This window comes from Berghia stephanieae, chromosome 6 (genome assembly GCF_034508935.2).
Source record: "Berghia stephanieae isolate SIO BIC M18660-M18661 chromosome 6, UCSD_Bste_1.3, whole genome shotgun sequence".
NCBI classification, from domain to species: domain Eukaryota; kingdom Metazoa; phylum Mollusca; class Gastropoda; order Nudibranchia; family Aeolidiidae; genus Berghia; species Berghia stephanieae.
Window position 1 is genome coordinate 41,288,583 of NC_088365.1, and position 12,950 is coordinate 41,301,532.

Sequence of the window (12,950 nt, forward strand, 5' to 3'; positions counted from 1 at the left end):
CTTTAGTTTTAGCGTCAAGCTGGTTCCAGTCCCTGACCGTGCGCGGCAAGAAGGAAAAACCACGGTATTGTGTTCTGTGTGTTATATTATGAGGCTGTATTGGTTGTTGTTACCTCTTCTCTGTCTCAAAGGTGCTTTTACTGGTATTAGTTTTTTCTTGATGACTGGGCATTCAGCGAGGTGGTGCTTGATCTTAAATAGCATTGTTAATCTTGCTGATTTTCTGTGGTGTTCTAATTTCGGCCACTAGTTTTTCTAGCATGTCTGATACACTTGAGTTTGAGGTGTTTTAGTGTCTTTTCAGGACGTAGCGTGCAGCTCTTCTTTGCACTGATTCAATTTTTGAGACGTATTTTTGGGTGTGGGGATCCCAAACAGTGAAAGTGGAAGTATATTCCAGAACAGGTCTTAGTCTTACAAATGTTTTGTATGCCTTTTCCTTGATTTTCGAGGAGCTAATTTTTAGGTTACTGTTACGCCTTAAAAATCCCAGCCTTACTTGTGATCTTGTTAATATGCTCATCCCATGTTAGGTCCTTTTTCATGCTAACACCAAGATATTTTGCAACATTCACTGTCTCCAATGTATGTCCATGTAAGTGGTATTCAGTTATCTTGGGTGTTTTTGATCTTGCATTGATTCACACTTCGCTGGGTGGAACTTCATATCCCAGCTTTCTTCCCATATTTCTAGTTGACGCAGATCCACTTGCAGTTTGTCATTGTCAGTGCTGTAGACTGCAGTATCATCTGCAAAGAGTCTGGCTGTTGTGGTTAGATTAAGTGGCAGGTCATAAATGTATGCCAAGAATAGACAGGGTCCTAAGACAGATCCCTGAGGGACACCAGATCTAACAGGTACTTCAGTTGAGCGAAATCCGTTAACAATACAGACCTGCCAACCAGTATGATTAATCGTATTTTAGTACGATTTTTAGACCCCGAATACGCGGATACGATTTTCGTGGATTTAATACGATTTTTTAAAAGATATGTGATGTGAATGATATTGATGATACATTTGATGCATTGATACACACGTGTTGTACACCAACTGTAGACTGTGTTTCTGAATGAATGATGCATCACATTTAATACTATAGTTATCATTTCAGTTGCTTATATGATGCCGGTTTTCACCAATATTTTTCTCATACCTTTTTGAGGATTTGCATAGAATTATGCATATAAGCTTGTTTTATACTTTAAATGTGACCCTCCGCCTCGAAACGGTATTAAGTCGGATTTTTCAATTTTGGGTTTTTGGTACCCAATCACAGCTTATTTTATGCTTTAAAATTTGATACCAAATTTATACAATTCTGATTATTTATTGTCGAGATATGACCGTTTGAAGTAGGGAGAGTGTGAAAACCAAGTTTTAAGAAAATCGACTTTGAAGTGAGGCACCGTTTTCACGCACAGTTAAATCAATGGGCAAAGATAACTCCTTAGATACGGACATCGAAAATTTGACGAGAATAGTGAAATTTGGCATGAGCTTAGCTTATACATTTAATAATGTACATACAAAGTTTTGAAACAATCCAATAATTAGTTTTGTAGTTATTAATTATTATGTAAGATGTTCTTAAAACAAATAAAACACTGGGGGAAAAAACGCCGACAATTGCTCACTTTTTCAAGAATTTTTGATATTTAAATAAAGAATCAATGAAATAAGAATTAATAATGTTAAATTTTTGTCTTACTTAATAGAGAAAATACGATTTCAAAATGCCAAAAGTTAAAGAAGGGTTTATAATTTGAAAGTACAGTTTTGAAACTACGTGAAGCCGTGTGGGCAGGGAAAGAATTATCAAGAAAGAGGATTAGAGAGGAAGAGAGAGAATGAGAGAGTAAAATACACACACACACACACACACACACAAAACAGACACACGTGAGAGAGAGAGAGATATAGAGAAAAAGAGGAGCGAGAGGGGGAGGGGAGAGAGACTGCTTGGGAAATATAATAAAGATTGAAACCTGTATAAGTGTATGTGTGTGTGTGTGTGTATTAATGTGTGAAAGAAACAAAAGGGAGACGGAGAGAGTGAGTTAGACATGCAGAAAGGGATGGAGGCGGAGCAAAGAATTGTAGAGATAGTTTAAAGAAAGCATTTTGTTACAAAGTAAGTCATAGTCAATCAACTGGAAACATATTGACCAATGAGATTGCAATTAAAGAAATGGGCTGGTCAAATCAATCATTGCATTGTTTCCATTTTGAGTCAGATGACAGCTTGAGGAGGAGGGGTGGGGTTTATTGTGTAGTGACTTACATGAAAACATGTTATTGAATCTCTCAAGTTTTCCTTTGCGTTCCACCACATTGTTTATTGTCTAAGAACCCCCCCCCCCCTTTCTTTCAGTATACAAAGAAATCACGACAAAACGAAACCATCCATCTCTCTCTTCTCTCTCTCTCTCTCTCTCTCTCTCTCTCTCTCTCTCTCTCTCTTCTCTCTCTCTCTCTCTCTCTCTTCTTCTCTCTCCTCTCTCTTTCTCCCTCCCCGTCTCTGTTTTCTCTCTCTCCCTTCATCTATCTACCTATCTTCTATCTATCCTATCTATCTATCTATCTATCTATCTATCTATCTATCTATCTATCTATCTATCTATCTGTCTGTCTGTCTGTGTGTTTATCTATCCATTTCATTTTTTAGTTACAGTTCATTAATTGTTGAAGGCTCTATCTATTATTCTGCTTTTGTACTTAAAATTAAATGTTTATCCTACAACAATCTCTGTAAGTGTAAGATTAGGCAACTGTTGTCCTATTAAGTCTTAGCATATCATATAATTTCATGAATAATTAAAGAGGGACAAAGGAGGACCCCCACCTCAATCATTACCCAATACAGCGAGACAAAGATAAAAAAGCACGTGGTGTGTATCAAAATGCATAAAACACACGTATGTAACACACGCATGCTGACGTCATGAAGCATCGCCCGAGCATTATGGCCTACAGCCACAGCGCATGTGATGAGCGTTGACCAATCAGAATCATTCATTGTAAGGTTGTCAGGGAAAAACCTAGACTTGTTTACAGTTTTTAAAGTTCATTAGTGGTTGAAGCATGAAATTGTGGAAACAGTCATGCTTTCTCTGAGATAGATAAAGACACGCCCTTTGCTGTGATATCTTGCATCTTATTGGTGGAGAAAAAGACTCGGTATTACTAAGCTTTGGAAAGGGTGGCTCTCTGAGAGAAAGTCAACTCTCGTTTTGAATGTGTCACTGATAGTTGCATTTTAAAACTTCAAATTTATATAACTTATCGTCAATGTTTATGTTGAATTATTATGTTTTCATGTAGAAAAATGATTGTAGTTTCTGAAACAACCAAAAACTGAAATTTGATCATTTTGACCATTTCCACTTTAAAACCGGTTTTCTTTGTTTTCCAAATCCCGACTTAATACCGGTTCGAGGCGGAGGGTCACAAATAGTCTCAGACCACATTTAAACTTTTGCCACTTATTAAATAGAAAATTCTAAGTGAAAATTTAATTGAACCAACATCTTTGACTTTGAAGCCATCAATTAAAAACTGTATTACTAATTAACTTAAACATGAATGGGTTATTTCCCTTTATAATAACTAAATTACTCTATTTTGATTTATAAAATTTATAATGATCTTTTTTTTTCTTTATTATTTTGTATGAGTCTTGAATTACAAAGTGGGCAGCTTTAGGAACAGTATTTGGTTCAAAATGAATTTTTTAGAACCATTTTAGAAGTATTTAACTTGTCTCTGCATATTACATACTTTGCGAATTTCCCATCATTTGACCAAAGTAATAGTATTAGTAGTATATAGAAGTAATAGTAGTAGTAGGAGGAGTAGTAGTGAATGCTCAAAAAAAAATAAAAAAAGAGAGAGAGATATGTCATTAGGTAACATATATGGAAAATATCTTGCTACTGTTGCAAATTGTCATCTATTGAATTGGAGACCACTCTCCCAGATATTTTATCTCAAAACTTTCTCATAGCTGATGTAGTGGGCTATCACCATCACAGCTTCATTTGGTACATCAGCATCTCTTACCATCAACATCATGACATCACCACTTCTACAACTGCCATCACAGCATTGTCACGGCCACAACCACCACCACATCACTTCTACCACCACCGCCACCACAGCTTCATCATCATCACCACTGGAGCACCATCGCTACAACAACCAACACTTCTTCCACCGATACTAGTATCAATACTACCAACATGTTAAGGGTCATATTGCAATTTCTGGGCCTTATGCTAATTTTAGATGGCCATTAAGTTTTAGTTTCTCGATAAATCGATAATTTTGTTATCACTAGAGATTGCTTGAATGATGAAGATCAGAGTTTATTTTGATTTGGGATTGATAATAGCTTTTATATAAATTTTTGTATAGTGCACACTTTTTTTCCACATGTGCGGACAAAATACACTTTTTTTTTCTAAAAATACACTTTTTAGGGTCATGGAATACACTTGTCATCCTGGAAAGGTTGGCAGGTCTGACAATAACAGCTTGCTGGCGGTCATGTAGGAAGTTATTAATCCATGTTTGGGTTGTGCCCTGTATGCCGTAACGACGGATCTTGTGCATAAGTAGGCTGTGATTCACACTGTCAAAGGCTTTGGCAAAGTCCATGATTAGGACATCTGTATGGAGTCCCTTCTCCAGATTGGTTGTTAGCTCTTTCGTAGATTCCAGCTGTTGGGTCTCGCAAGATCACAAACGTCAGAAACCGTGTTGGTATTCGGTTAGTACATTGTGTTGTTCAAAGTGGTTCATGATGTTGCTGACGATGATGTGCTCCATTAGTTTGCAGATGATGCATGTCAAGGAGATGGGCCTATAATTTGCCGGGTTGTAGTGTTCTCCTTTCTTAAAAAAAGTGTTACATTGGCATTTCTCCAATCTGATAGTATTACACCTGAAGCCAAGGAGGACTTGAAGATGGCTGTGATGCCTGGGGCAAGTTCTGGAGCCAATTCTTTTAAGATGTGGGGGGATAGGTTGTCAGGACCACTGGCTTTGTGGGGGTTAAGTTTAAGTAGTAGTTTCAATACTCCTTCTTCTGTGATGGTAATTTCATTCATTATAAGAGTGTTGGTGGTCTTCATTGATGTCTTGTTAAGAAACTCTGCATTTGAAAATTCTTTTTCCTCACTGAAGACAGATTGGAACTCTTTGTTAAGGATCTCTGCCTGCTCTTTGGAGTCTGAAATGAGATGTCCTTCCTTTTTTAGTGGTGCTATGCCAACATTATTAGATTTTTGTTTTTTTTTATATATGACCAAAATCTTTCATTATTTTGTGATTTATTTTCATTTTCATCGCTAAAGATGCCGTTGAGGTGAAACCAGTACCTACGTCTCATTTTGCGCTGTATTGTCTGCTTCAGGATGCGAATTATCTGTTGTTAGTCTTTCTTCACCAGACTTTTTCATCTTTCTGTACAGGCGATTCTTCTTTGCGATCATTCTTTTTAAATTTGGTGTTATCCATGGCATGCTGGTCTTGCTTTTGGTGGTTTTGTGAGGTATGAACTCCTTGACGGCTTCCAGTAATGCGTTTTTGAAGTCGCACCATGGGTCTTCATTTGTGGACTTATATTCATTGGTGAGGATATTGCAGCTGATATTTTTTTGCAGAATTTCTTAAGTTTTCCCAGTTTGCCTTGGCGTAGAGGGGAATTTCTCGAATAGGTTGAGCCTTTTTTGTTGTATTGAGGCTAAACTCGCAGTATAGAATATCATGGTCTGAGAGGCCTGGAATGATTTCCACCCTTGATATTAGTTGTGGTGAGTTGGTAAGAACTAAGTCTAGTGTATTTTCTCCCCTCGTGGGTTCATCAATTATCTGTTGTAGTCCATGGTCGTAAATAATATCCACGAAGTTAAGGTGTAGGTTTGGAAATGGGCATTTTTCTTTTGATTTCATAGAGTTCCAGTTCCATCCTGGGCCTGCTGGGAAGTTGAAGTCTCCACCAATAAGGAGGTGCGCATCCTGAGGCTAGGTGCCCGGTAACAAAAATAATGATTATGATACCAAAATATCTGCGATATTCCTCTTTATAACAAAGTTATGCATCTTTAATTGAACCCCTCTAAAACTTTTAGTAAAAGCGAACATAATTTCCAGTCATAACTTTCTTATGGGCGAGTTGGGTCACAATTTGACTCCCACTGCTGCTGCCTAAAGTTACAGTGTACGTAGATACTCCGTTATTTATTTTGTGTGTGAGTAATTCAGGTGATATCCTTTTTTTAGCTTGACTAAAAAACAATTCAATATCCCATCTTTTCTGCCAACTCATAACCTCATAATCATACTCATACACTATGATTACTAGATGAGTTAAATGAGTATAGTAGTAGTTATAGTATTAAATTGATTTATGATGACTATACTGTATACACTACACTATACTTATACTATAGAGTAGAGTATTAGTATAATATAAAGACGGGCCAGTGGAACCAATATCAGTCATCATTTGTTAGTTTTAGGTACTTTAAATTTTAAAAGATTCAAATTAGAACGAAATCTTCTATATCAATGATCAAAGCGCTTTTCAACATGATTCAAATGATACTATTTTTTTGTTTTATGAAAACGTGATTATTGCCAGACATTACTTGTCTTGTGAATAAGAAAAATGATTATTGGCATTGGCAGACACTGTCTGGCAATAACGATAGACCGTTATACACTGACACTTTTTTGAAACTCCGCTCTTACTTTTAAACATTTATTTTTATCCATATTCCAGAATATGGAAAGTTTTGAAATGCACATAGAAATAAGTAAAGTTAATAAAATATCAATAAATACATAAAATTAACCAACAATAAATCAGTCGATGGATAGTAGGTTACATATACACAATATGCGTCTACATTCATGTGGGTTGTGTGGCCAAATGGTTGAGTCGTCTGCCTTAGAAAGCTTGTCGGATCGATGCTGTTCCAATGTTGGTTCCGCCTTTTTTTTTGTCTTCTTTCTACAGAGCGTTGCAAATGATAAATGTTCCATCCACACCCCCTGCCTTTTTTTATGAAATTATTTTTTTCTCACTCTTTTGGTTCCTTTCTAGTGTGGCGTCCAATAGTGTTTAGTTGATTTCTCCCTAAATTATCTGACTACTTTTTATATTGTTTACTTTTCCGGTTTCCTACTTTCGATTGGAGTAACAGTCACTTTGTCTTTGATTAAATTTCTCGTCTTGTCTTTCACTTGTCGTCGGCATTCCTTTCTTTTTAATTAAGTATGATCGTAACATTCACACATCTTACATTGGTGACCCTGACGTGATGGGCAGGCAAATTTTGTTAGACTTAGCAGAGGGTATCAAAACCACAGTTTCCCCGCCTACAGTGAATGCAGTGTTGTTCAAATCTCCTTTCTGGGCGCCAAATGAGACAGCCTGGTTCCTTTGGCTGGAGGCTACATTCGCCACACACTGTCCTCCCCTTACCAATGACAAGACCAAATTTTTTCATGTGGTACAACTGCTTGATTTGACCACCTCACGAAGAGTTCAGGCAGTTATAGAGCACCCCCCAGCGAATAACAGTTATAAAACCTTAAAAAGAGCTCTTTTGAACGCATATGAAGCGACACAACTGCAGAAGGATGCTCTCCTTGCTTCAAATGAATGGGTAGGGTGATCGCAGGCCAACAGATTTCCTGCAGCACATGTGATCGACGAATTCAGTCCCCAACACCTTATTTCACGCTCTTTTCACCAGTCAGTCAACTACCCCCAGAACTCAGGCGTATTTTAGTACAAATGAACGATGCTAATCTTGATCAGGGTGTCCAGCGAGGTCGGATAAGTGGGATGAAGTCAGATTACACCTGTGCTTTGTCTCTTGAAATTGGTGACGGTCCCGTTTTTATGACGTCGGGCCAGACAGAATGGCACCAGATGTCACAATTGATATAGAAGAGTGGTGTTCTTTGATTAGCTGGTTGATGGTTGAAGGGGAAGGGAGGGACAAATGGGTCTGGATTTTTTTCTCCGTTGTAGTAACCTATTGCCTTTTTATACTACTATATCCCCTCTCTCCTCTTCCCTCTCTCTCTCTCTCTCTCTCTCTCTCTCTCTCTCTCTCTCTCTCTCTCTCTCTCTCTCTCTCTCTCTCTCTCTCTCTCTCTCTCTCTCTCTTGATAATAATATATTATTAGAATAAAGCAATGGTGATTGGCTTGATTTACTCTTCTTTCTTTTTACCTTTGGGCTATGGCTTTAATTTGAGAGATTATTGGGTTGTCTTTAAGCTGAATAACCACTATGTTTTTTCGGTAACAAAGATATTGTAGCCTGCTTTATGAAGTAAAAATCAAAACAAAACAACACTTTCTGGCCTTGTATTTGAATAGCATTGTAGGCTTTTTACATATGGAAAGGACAATTCATTACATGTTTACAAAAAGTAAATTTATGTCTAATAATAAGAATGGATTTATACTACTTATAGTAATATATTAAATAATACTAATACAAAACTATGTTCCTGTTATTTTTACACTTTGCTTGTGATCTATAGACGGGAGACATTTTCCTCCTTTTTGACAAATTGCTATTATCATCACTGAATAAAAAACACTCACCAAAACCACTACATCATCATCCCTACCACCACTACTACTACAACTACCACCACATCATCATTCCTACTACAACCACCACCACACAATAATCTCTAAGACCACCACTACTACAACCACCACCACATCATCAATCCTACTACAACCACCACCACAGCATCATCCATACCACCACTACTACTACAACCACCATCACATCATCATCTCTAAGACCACACTACTACTAAAATCACCACCACATCATCATCCCTACCACCACTACCACATCATCCCTACCACCACTCCTACTACAACCACCACCACACCATCATCACTAGCACCACTACTACTACAAATAACACATCATCCTTATCACCACTACTACTACAACCACCACCACATCATAAACCCTACTACCACTACTACAACCACCACCACATCATCATCCCTACCACCACTACTACTACAACAACCACCACATCATCATTCCTACCACAGCTACTACAACCACCACCACACAATCATCATACGACCACTACTACCACTACAATCACTACTACCACATCATCCCTATCACCACTACTACTACAACCATCACATCATCCCTACTACAACCACCAAATGTTTAAATTACACTTTCAACTTTTGAAATTCCACCGAGTCGTGTCAAAAATTGCTGCAAGACAAATTTTGGATCGCATCTCAGTAAATTTGAGTGAAATTCAAATTTATAGATTATGGTCGCATGGATGGGTCATGATCTTCACGATGAAAAATTTCCACCTTTTTTGTGACCAGTCATTCTCACCCCTGCTTTTAAATTGCTTGGTAGGATTCTTTGGGGGGAGGTAGGATTTTTAAGTCTGATAATCTGCTGGACACCCTGTTGATGAAATAGCCAAAACAGCCGACCGCTTACTTGAAGTAGACATGATCAACTCCGCTTCTATTTCATCCACACAAAAACAGGACACAGATGACGGTTCAGAAGGGTCTACAGAGGTCACGAAGACAGAAGTGAATGCAGTTAAAAGACCTAAACCCCACATACATTGCATGCCAAAAAGTACACAGCAGTCCAGTTTCACCCTGTGCCGTTATCACTCAATATTCAGCAATCAAGCTCGACATTGTGAGAGATCAGTCAACGGCCAGCCCTGCGCGATGGCACCATCAACCACTCAGGGAAACGGCATGGCCAGCTATTAACTAGGGGCCTGGTTGGCCCGAAAGAAGCCCCGACCATAAGTTCAATCAATGCAGGCCTGAAGAATCTGTCTACCCCGCCAAATCGCATGATCGTAGACAGGCAAGAGGTCCTAATCTTGTTGCTGCAAATAGATTGTTCATCAAAACCTACTGAAAACAAAATATTGTTCTCAAATTGGACAAACAAAAAAGCTTCACACAGCAATTTTGGATTGCTGATGTCACAAACTCGATTCTCTGAAGCAGATTTCTTCGTACATCATCGTTTGGCCATAGATTTGTCAAACCAAAAATTGGTTTCTCTTGATTGAGATAGGGTTGTACTACACGCACACAGTACCTGCCACCGGAAAATTAGAATTTACAACAACAAAAAATACATTCCCGATACGAGGCCATTTTAGAGAAATTCCCTACAGCGTACAGAGAAGACGAACACAGTGTGAATAATCTCATCCCGTCCACATCCGGTTTAATGAACGCAGCCCAAGCATTTCAAAGGCTGATGGATGGCATTCTGCGTGATGTGGAATGTTGTATATCATGACAGCATACTAGTTTCTAGTGCCACCCCCGAAGCAAATGAAAGCGACTTATACGTTGGTGGAAAACGGTGTAGTGGTTAACGTCAAAGCATGTGTTTTTGGGCAATCGTCTATCCAGTTTCTAGGACATTCCGTTTCATCTGTTGGCATCAAGCCATTAGAGGAAAAAGTGATTGCCATCACAAACTTCCCTATGCCCCCTTTCCGTTAATTCATCTGATTTGGCAATAGGTGCAGAGCTCGCTCAACTCTTCCAGGGTATTGGAAGCTCATCGCATTTCTTTCAAGGAAGCCGAGGCCTACACAACGGTGCTATTCAATTTTTGATCGTGAATTACTTGCTATCCACAGTGCAGACCTGCCAACTGGTACGATTTCTCGTATTTTAGTATGATTTTTGGACCCAAATACGTGGATACGATTTAAAGGATATAGTACAATTTTTTTTTTAATTGGGGGGGGGGGGGGGGGTTAATATTTATTTATTTTCTTTTTCTCATTTTTGATGTTGAAAATTATACATTTGATGCAATGATACCTACATGTCATACATCAACTGTTGACAGTGTTTCCGAATGATGCATCATATTTTATACTCTTATTATCATTTGAGTCAGTTGTGTGATGCCGATTTTCGCTATTTTTCTCATACCATTTTGGGGATTTGCATAGAATTATGCATGTAAGCTTATTTTATACTTTAAATGGCCTCAGACCACATTTAAACTTTAACTGCTTGTTAAATAGAAAATTTAAAGTGAAAATTAGATTAAACTAACATCTTTGACAATGAAGCCTTCATTTAACTCACTCGGACCAAAGCCAACAATCCAAATCATCTCATGTCTGGCCGGCCAAACGGACATAAGATGTCATTGCCGGTTGGGCTGGGATTTATCCTCTCGACGTAAGATATGACCAAGTAGCCTCCATCGCTGTTCTTTTATTATTGCACTCGGGCGATGGACCCTGGGTTTTTCATAGAGATCAGTATTTGTAATTGTCTCTGGCCAATAGATTCCGATTCATCATCATCATTGCCTGTTTCACCCTGGGTCAGGGTATAGGCCACAGACAAACAGTTTCCATCCTTCTCTATCCTGAGCCAACTTTTTTATCTCATTCCAGGTCTTACCACTTCTCTGTATATCAGCTTCTTTAATTCTTCTCCATGTTCCTCGTGGCCTTCCCCTTGATCTTCTGCCCTGAGGGTTCCAGTCCAATACTTTCTTTGTTATAGTTGAGTCATTCTTTCTAAGCGTGTGTCCAATCCACCTCCATCGTCTTCTTCCTATATCCTCTCCCACTGGTTTCTGCTGTGTTCTTTTCCATACTTCTTCATTTTTTATTCTATCCATCCATTTTATTCTGAGTAGCTTACGCATGCACCTGTTTACGAAAATCTGTACCCTCCTTATACATGCCTGTGATGCGTTCCAAGTTTCACATCCATACAGTAGGACAGACTTCACGTTTGAGTTGAAAAGTCTTAGCTTTAGTTGAAGGGAGATATCTTTAGTTCTCCAAACTCTGTTCAAAGATGTGAATGCAGCCTGTGCTTTCACCTCTGCTTCCGTGCCTCCATCCTTGTCAATTATACTTCCGAGATAGCAGAAAGTGTCTGTATCTTCGAGTTCCTGATCTTTTACTTTGATCTGCTCCCTTTGACGCGTACCTATCCTCAAGACCTTTGACTTTGCAGGGTGAATTCTTAGACCAATTGATTCGAGAGGCTGTTTATAATTGTGGTTTTTGCTTGCATCTGGTCCTGGGTGTAGGACAAAAGAGCCAGATCATCTGCAAAATCCAGATCATCCAACTGTGTCCAGGGGGTCCACTGTATCCCATTTCTTCTCCCTTTGGAGGTTTCCTTCATTAGCCAATCAATGGCAAGGATGAACAGGAATGGAGAGAGCAAGCATCCCTGCTTGACACCAGTCTTAATTTCAAAGCTGTCAGTAAGCTGATCTTCATGTACAACCCTGCAACTTGATCCTTCATACATTTCCTTAATGAGGTTTACTATCTTTTCAGGGAGTCCATAATGTGCCAGAATTTTCCACAATGTTGCTCTGTCAATACTGTCGAAAGCCTTCTCGTAATCCAGAAAGTTGACAATAAGAGGAGAGTTCCATTCTATAGACTGTTCCACTATGACTCGCAGAGAGGCAATCTGGTCGGTGGTTGAACGGTTTTTCCGAAAACCTGCCTGTTCGTCCCGCAGTTTAGCATCTGTTGCATTCTTAATTCTCTCTAAAATAATACGGTTGAAAACCTTTCCTGGGATAGAAAGAAGAGTGATGCCTCGATAATTATTACAATTACTGAGGTCCCCTTTCTTTGGAAGCTTGATAAGATGTCCTTCCTTCCAATCCTTTGGGAATATCCCGTCATCCAGATTCTCTCAAATAGTGGGTGCAGGGCCTCAGCATTTCTTTCCGCATCAACTTTTAGAGCCTCCGGTGGAATCTGGTCTGGTCCAGCAGCTTTCCCCCTTTTCATCTTGTTAATGGCACCCACAATCTCTGCTATCGATGGTGGATCACAGCTAATTGGTATCTCATTCCTTGCAGGCAAAATTTCTGGCT

The 12,950-nt window shown here is 38.8% G+C and overlaps 1 protein-coding gene across 6 annotated transcripts in view; it reads left to right on the forward strand.

Annotated features, from left to right (window-relative positions):
• Window positions 1–12,950, forward strand: part of LOC144975035 (histone-lysine N-methyltransferase SUV39H2-like) — a 43,649-nt gene that overhangs the window by 758 nt on the left and 29,941 nt on the right. The window contains exon 1 of one of the 6 annotated variants that reach the window (XM_078918691.1): window positions 594–858. The exons of the other annotated variants lie outside the window; for them this stretch is intronic. The gene's annotated coding sequence lies outside the window, so the exon portion shown is untranslated. Of the gene's footprint in view, window positions 1–593; window positions 859–12,950 lie in introns of those variants that run through there. 6 annotated transcript variants of the gene reach the window in all.